The sequence below is a fragment of the Zingiber officinale genome, chromosome 4B (assembly GCF_018446385.1).
Source record: "Zingiber officinale cultivar Zhangliang chromosome 4B, Zo_v1.1, whole genome shotgun sequence".
Classification (NCBI taxonomy): Eukaryota; Viridiplantae; Streptophyta; class Magnoliopsida; order Zingiberales; family Zingiberaceae; genus Zingiber; species Zingiber officinale.
The window spans coordinates 1,680,716-1,691,027 of NC_055993.1; positions in this window are offsets into that span (position 1 = coordinate 1,680,716).

Sequence of the window (10,312 nt, forward strand, 5' to 3'; positions counted from 1 at the left end):
AATATTTCAAACTCATTTTAAAAATCTTTTCAAAATTTAATTTCAAAATCATTTTAAAAATCTTTTAAAACTTCAAAATCATTTTAAAAATCTTTTTAAAACTTCATTTCAAAATTATTTCAAAAATCTTTCAAAATTATTTTAAACATCTTTTAAAACTTCATTTCAAAATCATTTTAAAAATCTTTTAAAACTTCATTTCAAAATTATTTGAAAATTTTTTCAAAATTATTTTAAAAATCTTTTAAACTTAATTTCAAAATCATTTTTAAAATTATTTTAAAATCTTTTCAAAATTATTTTAAAAATCTTTTAAACTTAATTTCAAAATTATTTTCAAAATCATTTCAAAACTCATTTTAAAAATCTTTCAAAATCATTTTCAAAATCATTTTTAAAATTATTTTAAAACTTCATTTCAAAATTATTTGAAAAATCTTTCAAAATCATTTTAAAAATCTTTTTTTCAAAATCATTTTAAAAAGCTTTTAAACTTAATTTCAAAATTATTTTCAAAATCATTTCAAAACTCATTTTAAAAATCTTTTCAAAATTTAATTTCAAAATTTTAACTTTATGAAACTTTCTCAAACTTAGCCACCTTATAAATTTTAACTCTAAATGCTAAAATACTTTTCTAAGTTAAAAGGGTTAAAAAGCATATTTCTTTACTTGCAAAATTTAACTCAAAAGACTTTTGCTAAGTAAATTGAGACTTCAAATTTCTTTACAAACAATTTGGCTCCAAAATTTAAAAAAAAAAAAAAATCTAGCTAAGTTTTTCTAACTTTAGTTAGGTATGTCTTTCTAAAAACAACCAAGTCTCAAAAGTGGCTAAAGGCATCATTCGAAATCATCCATATATTAGCCTTCTTCTACCTTCTCTTAAAAAGATTGTTTTCTTAAAATCTTAAAACTTGCTTTCAACTGATTTTTGATATATGGCAAAGGGGGAGAGTAGAAGAAAATTCAAAGAATTAAAGAATTAAAGAATTCAAAGAATTCAAAAGAATTAAAGAAAATTGAAAGAAATTCAAATTTTAAAAAGCGAGCTTTTATTAAGGGGGAGTCTTTATATTAAGGGGGAGCTCTGCACTTAATTTAGCTCTGCACTTAACTATCATTATGCTTGTATTTTCATGCTTATCTTTTAATGGCATTATTTTCTTAACTTTGAATTTTTGTTACCATAATCAAAAAAGGGGAGATTGTTGGTGCAGGAAGCATCCGACGATCGAACCTAAGTTTTGATAATGGTAAAGGGATTCAAAGTTAAGATTCTCTGTCATCTAACATGTTGAATGAGTGTTTCAGGAAAGTCCTAACTGCGGTTAGGCAGGTGAAAACCCTAGGGGGTGGTAACCCTAGGTCCTAGGGGGTGGTAACCCTAGGTGGAGAAAGTCCTAGCTGCGGTTAGGCAAAGGGAAAACCCTAGGGGGTGGTAACCCTAGGTCATAGGGGGTGGTAACCCTATGCGGAAAGTCTTGGCAGGTCGATGGCTTAAGGCAAAAGTCCTAGGGGGTGGTAACCCTAGGTGGAAAGTCCTGGTGTCGCGAACCAGGTGAAAGACTGGACTAGCCGGGGAAGCGGATGTCCAGCAGAAAGTTCGGAAGCATCGAGTGCTGAGCAAAAGTCCAGTCGATCTGGAGGATCGACTGGCAACAGGTAAATCTCCTGAGTGGAGTAGGTGAGGACGCGTTCCCCGTAGAGGGAACAGTAGACGTCGGGTCGACCTAGGGTTTCCGGATGGAAATCTGAAGTCAGACCCGAACAGTCCGGAGACTGTCATAAACATTCTTTTATTATTCATACTGTTATTTTGTGCTAATTTTGTGTTGCAGGATATTGTTTGGGACTAACAAGTCTTGTAGGTACAAAATAAGATAATTTTCCCTCGGATGAACAGTGTCTGAGGCGCCTCCATGGAGCTTGGAGGCTGAAGCACCATTGGAGGCACCTTGAAGAAGGCAGAAGGCGCCTTGGAAGGCGCCTTGAGTGAGGTTTAAGGCGCCTTGAATGGATGAAGTTCGACCAGATCAGATTTGATCCACGCGGAAGACCAGGCAGCATGGAGGCGCCTTGAACAGCCTTCCAGGCGCCTTGAACACCCTTTATAAGGGGGTTTCGACCAGCACTTCAGAACAACGAATACCAAGTGATCTCTCATCAACGTGCTGCTCCAAAAGAAGTTCTGAAGTGCTGCTACAAGTGCCCGACGACTCGAAGCTTCAAATTTAGCATTTCTTGTTGTCGGTATTATACTTATAGCTTTTTGTACTCATAAGTGTAATCTTTTAACGAGCTTATAGTTGTTGCCCACGGAAAGCGATAAAGGATCGCGGGCCTTCGAGTAGGAGTCGCCTTAGGCTCCGAACGAAGTAAAATCTCTCGTGTCTCTCTCTGTGTGTTTGTTCTTTATTCCGCTGCTTGTTTTAAACTCCGATAATCTTCCGATTTGAAAAATTAAATAGCCACGAGCGCTATTCACCCCCCCTCTAGCGCGGTCTCGGTCCAACAATTTCATCACCCTTTGTCGGAGCTCTGCCCATGCATTTATCAGTTTGAGTTCCTGTATTTACCTTCTTCCATATGTATAAGACCGAATTTAAGGGGATGTTGATGTGGAAGTTTCATATTTTTTTAATAAAGATATGCATATCAATCTAACCATTCAAGGGAAATCATAAAAACATAATAAAGATAAACTATTGTATAATTGGTGGGGGGGGGGGCTAATATGGACCCCTACCAACAAATATGATGAACCCCAAGACAACGATGGATAGAACCCCAAGAACTAGAAGACAAGAGTGTGAGCCTTGACCCGCAACTAAGAATCAGTACGAACCAAGTCTACAAAGGAAATGCCACATCCAAGGGCGATAAGTTTTGATGAGTTGAACGTCATGAGAGTAAACTCAATAAGTTCAGAAGTTCTTACAAGAACTTAGAGAGCACATGAATCTACCAAAACCAACTTTCTCATATTCAAATTTACCTCCCTTATATAATGGGAGTGACTAAGGAAGAGTACAAAATGTATACAAACAAGTAAAATCCCAATATCGCATGTCTCATGCAAAAAATCTAGGACTAGGTCATGCCTAGTACTTGGGATTATCTTGGTCTCTCCTTCTTCATAATCTACCTAATATTTTTTAATTATTCCATTTAACTCTTCCTTGAAACGCTTTGCCTGAAGTCTTATAATTGGGTCTTCCGAAAGTGACAAATGATCTCCAGTAGCTTTAGTACTTGGGCATACATCATTCTCCCATTTTTAAAAATGATTTCCCTCAAATCATCACCTGTATCAAATGGGGACAGATTAGCAACATTAAAAGTAGAATGTACATCATACTCACTGATGCGGATGTCTTATATGGCATAAGGGAGATTACATAGAAGGAGGGGGGCATTTTTTTCATTAGGGCTGGTTAGGTCTTTAAGGGAGGAACACTGTTGAGGGCAAGAGAGGGAAGCGCTTCATGTAGTTCAGGTCGTCGCCACAAAACAGGAGGGTGGCTTTGATGGGTGCTAAGGCAGCCGACTCCCATTCTTCTCCTCCTGGCAACGCCGTTTACTCCTCTTCTCCTCCTCGTAGTGTCGCCAACTCCTCTCCTCCTCCTCGCACCACCGCTGACAGGAACGAGGAGACCTTTCTTCCTGCTTCCCACGTTCCTCGTCGGCCCCCCGACGTCGGCTGTTGGCCGCCACCTCTTCTCCTCTCGCCTCTTGTGCGCTGAGATTGCCTCCTCGCGGTGCCGCCACTGGACGGACTCGACGCCCCTTTGCCCTCACGTACACCACCAATCTCCTTTTTCGACGCCGCCCGGGTTGTCGACGCTGCCAGGTCGCTTCTCACCTCCGACGCCACCAGCGTTGCCTCCTCCAGCGAGCATTGACGCTTCCTCCAGCCGCCTCACGCCGCCACTGCCGCCTCTAGCGGTTGCGTAGGCCATCGCCGACGCCCCCGGCGGGGCGTCGACACCTCCTCCATCGGCCGCTGGTGCCTCCCGCCGCGGCCACCGACACCTCCAGTAGCTGCTGACACTGCCTCCAGCGAGTGTCGCCTTCGGCAACCGCCGTCGCCTCCTCTCACTGTCACAGCCGCCATCTCCAGTGGACGTCGTCACCCTTCGGGCAGTCGCCGCCTGCATACTGTTTGTTTGCTCCGACCTTCGAGTCGAGATGGGGTTCTGGCCATCGAGTCGTATTATGTTTCGCTATTCATATTGTTATCATGCTTGTAAGTTACTTGTATCATCCGGCCTGCGAGCCGCTATCATGTCCGGCCTATATGCTGCATGCCGGCCTGTGAGCCTTTATCATATCTCGGCCTGTGAGCCGTTGTAGTATTTCGGCTCAAGAGTCGCCGTCATATTTCGGCCGACATGCCGCCTCTGGGATTCATGCTGCACTTGATTCCATGTCATCGCCCTCAGATCCGGCTCCTCAGCTAGCTCACACTCATCTACTCGTTCGGGCCGCTACGACTCGATCAACACCGCGATCAGCTCACCGACCCAGCCGAGGGCGCCCCCCCCCCTCCCCCGGGGCCAGGGTACGTCACTATACTCGTCTTGTATTTATTTAGTTGTGTTATCATTATTCGGCTGCTTATATATTTGTGGGACCCGCCTCGAGCATCGGGGTACCAGAGACCGAGGAGACCCGGTCGTTGGCTACAGGTAGTGTTGACCAGAGGACATCGAATGACTTGGTCAACATAGAAGACAGCTCACCATCTGGGTCATGGAGATGCGATCAACATTCCAAACGCGTCATTCCGGCAGGTTCATCTTCTCAGTTTCCTGACAGGAACACTCACCTAGTCGTTTAAGTTTGTAGGTATTATTATTGATGTGCTCCAATACTTGAAATGGGTCATCACCTTGAGATAGAAGTTTAGAATGACATCTTTCCGAGGAATCACTCCTTTTGGAGGTGCAACCAAACTCATTCTCCCGGTTCAAACATAATTTTCTTATGCCCCTTATTAGCTTGTTACATGTATTATTAAATTTTTTTCTCAATATTCATGAAATGGGTAAATGTATAAATCTACTTTGAGCGGTAAAATTCTCAATCAGCATATCCAAATGTAAAACCATAGGAGTTGAGTCCTCTGTAGATGAGGTAAACGCCACACTCAAACTTGCATGCACACCTAAAGACATGCATCATACAGGCACAAGTCCACAATCAGCATCACACGGACATAAGTCCGCAATCGGACTTATATGCACACCTCAATCCATGCATCACATGGACACATGTCATCCGTTGTGATGTTTCTTTATAAGTACATCCAATCACAAGCACAAACACAACTACCTCTCACAACACTTACAAAAACACACACACAAACTACATCACACGAACTGAAAATATAGTCAACACTTACAACGCAAACCAACACAATAGCACAATCAACAACCATGCCATGCATAGACAATTGTTATACCAAATATAAGTCTATGAACCAATGCATATGGATCTGAATTTTATGGAACATCCACTCAACATCTGGAGCTATTCCTTCATAGCGGCATCTATTGCAAGCTTCCCACACAAAGTAGATTCTGCTAGATACATCAAAGTACTGGGCCTTCATCTTCTGGCTGTCACCTTTATAGTGCTTTCCAAAATTCTAATGGTACTCATCCACTGAAGGGAAATCATTACCAATATCCAACCATTGCTTCATCTTGCCCCAAAGAGTACAAGCTACGAGGCATTCAAAGAATAAGTGTTGGTTTGATTCCTCTTGATGTTGACAAAGCATACATGTTTTATTTGGTTCATATTCCATCCTATATGTTGTTCTTAATTTTCCATGTGCTAGCATCCATAAGATAAAGTGATGTTTCGGTATAATTTCAGGTCTCCATACCACTAATGTCCATGTTACCTCAGTGCCTTTAGGCTTGAAGAATCAATATGCTTTTGAAGTCCCTTTACTTTCTGACACAAACCAATCAATCAATCTCAGGTTTGTTGCCTCTACTCCACTTGAGGCCTTTAAAATCATGTTTCAGATGTTAATAAGCCTTTTGATCAGCGATAAAACCAAAAGTTTAATATCTCATTGTCAAAAAAATCAACCCCTTTAATATAATGTTGGTGTACCCATTTGACCCATAAGGAATCCATATTGGATTATATTTTCCATAGAGTTTTGCTTAATAATGCTTCATTCCATGCTAGAAGGTCTCAGAATCCATATCCTCTATCTTGCTTTGGAAGGTAAATTTTGGCCGATGATATAGGTGAATATCTGAAAGACCATACAGACATAAGGTAAATAATGTTGATCTTCTCAATTACTCCAGCATATATAGGAAGTATTGAAAGTAAAAAACACTCTATCCCTTGGAGCACTGTATCTACCAACTCTAATCTACCTGCATATGACAAAGTATGCTTTGACCACACATTTATTCTTCTTGTAATAGTATCAAGGAGGAGGCATAGTTTGCAATCCGTAATTTTTCCGCCACTAATGAGATCTCCAAATATGGAAAAGGAAAGCTTCCTTCTTGAAAGCCAATGAGATTAAGCAATAGATCTTTCCTGCTTGCATGAACCTCTGCCATGAACCTCTGCTATGTATACTTGTGACTTTGAAAGGTTAGCTTGCAGCCCGGATTCCTTACCAAGAGCTCCAAACAATTTGCAAGCTCCTTGATTGAGGACTAATCCGCTCAAGCAAACAACATTAAGTTATCAACATACATTAAGTGTGTGATTCTAACCTCTTTACATATTGGATGAAGGTGGAATGATGTCAAAGAGGAGGCCACCTACAATCTTTGTGATAACACTTCTAAACATAAATAAATAGCAAGGGAGATAGAGGATCACCTTGTCTTAGGCCTCTTCTTCCATTAAAAAAATCCATAAATACCACCGTTAAGGGAGATAGAATAAGATACTATTGTAACACACTCCTAAATTCATCCATAATATCGTTGGGAAAAATCAAAGCCAACGAGGGCAGCTATAAGGAAATCCCAATCCATCATATCAAAAGTCTTTTTTAGATCCACCTTTATCATGCATCTTGGTTAAATTCTCTTACGAGCATACTTGTATAGTAACTCTTGGGTTAGATTGATGTTATCCCCTATAGATCTCCGATGTATACAAGTCGCTTGTGCTAGATCCAACAAGTACCACAACACCTCTCCTAACTGATCAGCCAATATCTTAGCAATAACCTTATAAAAAATATTGTAGCAAGAGATAGGTCGATAGTCCAATACACTGACAACATGGTCGGCTTTTGGCACAAGTGAGATTAAAGAATGATTCCACTATTTAAGTAGTTTACCATATTGAAAAAATTCTTGCATAACTATCATAAAATCATCACCAACAACATCCCAAGTAAAGGTAAAGAATTTCGAATCATAATCATCCAGATCTGGCACTTTACCCCACCTAATGTCATATAGGGCATCCTTCATCTCCTCTATCCTAATCGGTTTGCACAAGTCCATAGATTGGCCTCCTTCCGAACAGTACATTACTGTCCATAGGGTTGCACATATTCTTTTGGCCAAGTAACTCATGAAAGAAGTCAATGAACTCATTTGTCACTTCACCCAATTATGTTGTCTGGTCACCATTCCTTTTTGTGAGTGTAATGATGACATTTTTTTGTTGTTTATTTTCACCACATCATTAAAGAACTTGGTACATTTATCAACACTCTATAACTAGATATTTTTCATCCTTTGTTGGTAAAATTACTTTTCCACTTTGGCTAGTAGAATGACTTGCCTTCGGATGTGACTATACTCCATTGGGCTTGGTCCTCCATCCAAGATGCTCCGTTATACCTCCTCTAGCTTTTCTTTAACTTTTCTTGTCTTTTTAGAAATGTATCTAAATTATTTTTTTGTTTAACTCTCTCAATTGCCCTTTCAATCTATACAACTTAATCTTAAAAATAAATTGAGTGTTGCCAATAGTCGGGGATGCCCATGAGTCATTCACAATCCTTTTGAAATCTTCACGCAACAACCACATGTTCAAGAACTTGAAAGCACGATTTGAAGGCCGATCTTTCACTAATGTGTACACTATAGTACAAGAGTGGTCCGAAAGGCAACCGAGAGCCGTGAACTCCGCATATGCATCAAAATCTATAATTAACCAAAAAGAATTTACTAAAGCTCCATCCAACTTGCAAAAGACATTACCATTGAACCAAGTAAGCCAACATCTGATGTATCGAAGATCCACTAAACCGCATGCTTGTGCAAAAATATACAAATATCTCATTTCAAAAGTTATGATTAGAGACCCTCTTTGCCTTTCATGAATAGATAAAAGTAAGTTAAAATCCCCCATAATCATCCATGCATCAGAAATGATACCACCGAAATCAAATAGTGCTTCCTATAATGGTCTTTGTAAAACAATAGAATGCAATCCATAGACAAATGTCACCAAAAAGCTCATATTGGAAATGTAGCATCGAACATGGCAATAAATATATTGATCGGTAGTCGTAATGATATTATATCCACCTTCTGTAAGTCCCAAAGAAGTAATATACAATCATGGTTAGAAAAGTCAAAGTTGTTTGCATGCTCTATACCTGAAAATCTTCTTTGTAAAATCGACCTTAGAGAATTTTCATTGAGCTTTGTTTCCATTAAATTCATAATTTGAATATCTTTTTGCTTGAGGAGGTGTTGCACCCCTCCATGTTTTAGGCATTTATGGAAGTCTCTAATGTTCCAAGCGGCTATCTTCATTGACAACCCACACGGATTGCTCGCACCCGAAGTTGTCGCCTACTTCGAGGGTCATTGCATCACAGATGCTAGTCTCTAACTCGAGCAACCTTTTATCCTTATTTATTAGACAACCCAATTTACTAGGACATATTTAGAATATCTAGTGAATATTGATATATTTCATGATGGTCATCATATGTACCACTATATCTCACTATACTATATTCAAGTGTTTTTTTTATGCATCTAGCATGAGTATAAAGATAAAATAAATGTCATACTGAATTAAAATATATTAAAATAAATATTATTTATTTAAGGAGTCCATAAAGCCTTAACTAATAGTTGGCTTGTAGGTCACCTACTCTAACAACTCGAACACTGCTCATCCAAATTTCGTTTTTTGCTCTAAGTTCTTGTAAAACATGTTAGTCCAAAAATAACAAAGATACTTGCAAAATAGAATTAGCATATATAATTAAATTATAAATTAGATCCTATCTAACATGACTATGATATAGTCTTGATCTCAACTTAGATTTTCAAAATAGTATGCATCAAAACATGAGTTTGATTATTAGTGTTGACTGCATCAACAGAATAGTTATCACATTTATTGCATCACCAGTTTCCATCTAAACATTTGGTTCACTGGTGACAATGGATAGGATTTGGGTCAGATTTCATATCCTTTGTATCCATCCCCATCAATTATATTCATCCTCATACCTATCTCATACCCGTCAGTTATTTAACTTTCATATCCTTCCTCATACCCATCAGAGGATCGGGTATCTATACCCTACCCATTATTATATTACTATATACAATTCTTTTTTTTTTTAAAAAAAAATGAGATACGTGTTGGTGATAGGGAAGCGAGCTAAAGTTTTATATATATATATATATATATATATATATATATATATATATATATATATATATATATATATATATATATATATAAAATGAGATAGGTATGAGTAGGGTATAAGTAGAATTTTACCACATCTCCTCCATACCTGAACAAAAAAATATCCATACCGGATTATTTAATCGGGTCTAAAAATTTTCTCCATACCTTTCTCAGTTTGGGTTGGATATTAGATTACTCATCGGATTCGGAGGAATTTGTCATCCTTACTCATAATTTCAAATTTTAGAGGTGTCTCTCAATTTCATCAAAAGAATGCATATATTTTCACAATAATATAATATTAATCATTTTGGGCCTAAATTTTCATAAATTTATTGTTGGGCTCTATACAAAAAGTCTCATACCAATAAAGATATCTTCTATTTTTAAACTCATGATCTTTTTCATATATATCTAATATGGGACTTTAATTGTAGTCCCAATAATCATCCACTTAAACGAATGACCACCATTATTCTCATGATCCAAGCCTCGCATCAAATATTTGGTTACTCTTGACCTATTCCGCACATCCTCTTAAGTATCCAGCCACTATTGGCCAACTCCATGTCTTCCCTCAAATATCTAGTCATTATTAACATGCTCCGATCCTCTAAAACTTTTTCACAACTTAGGATTCACT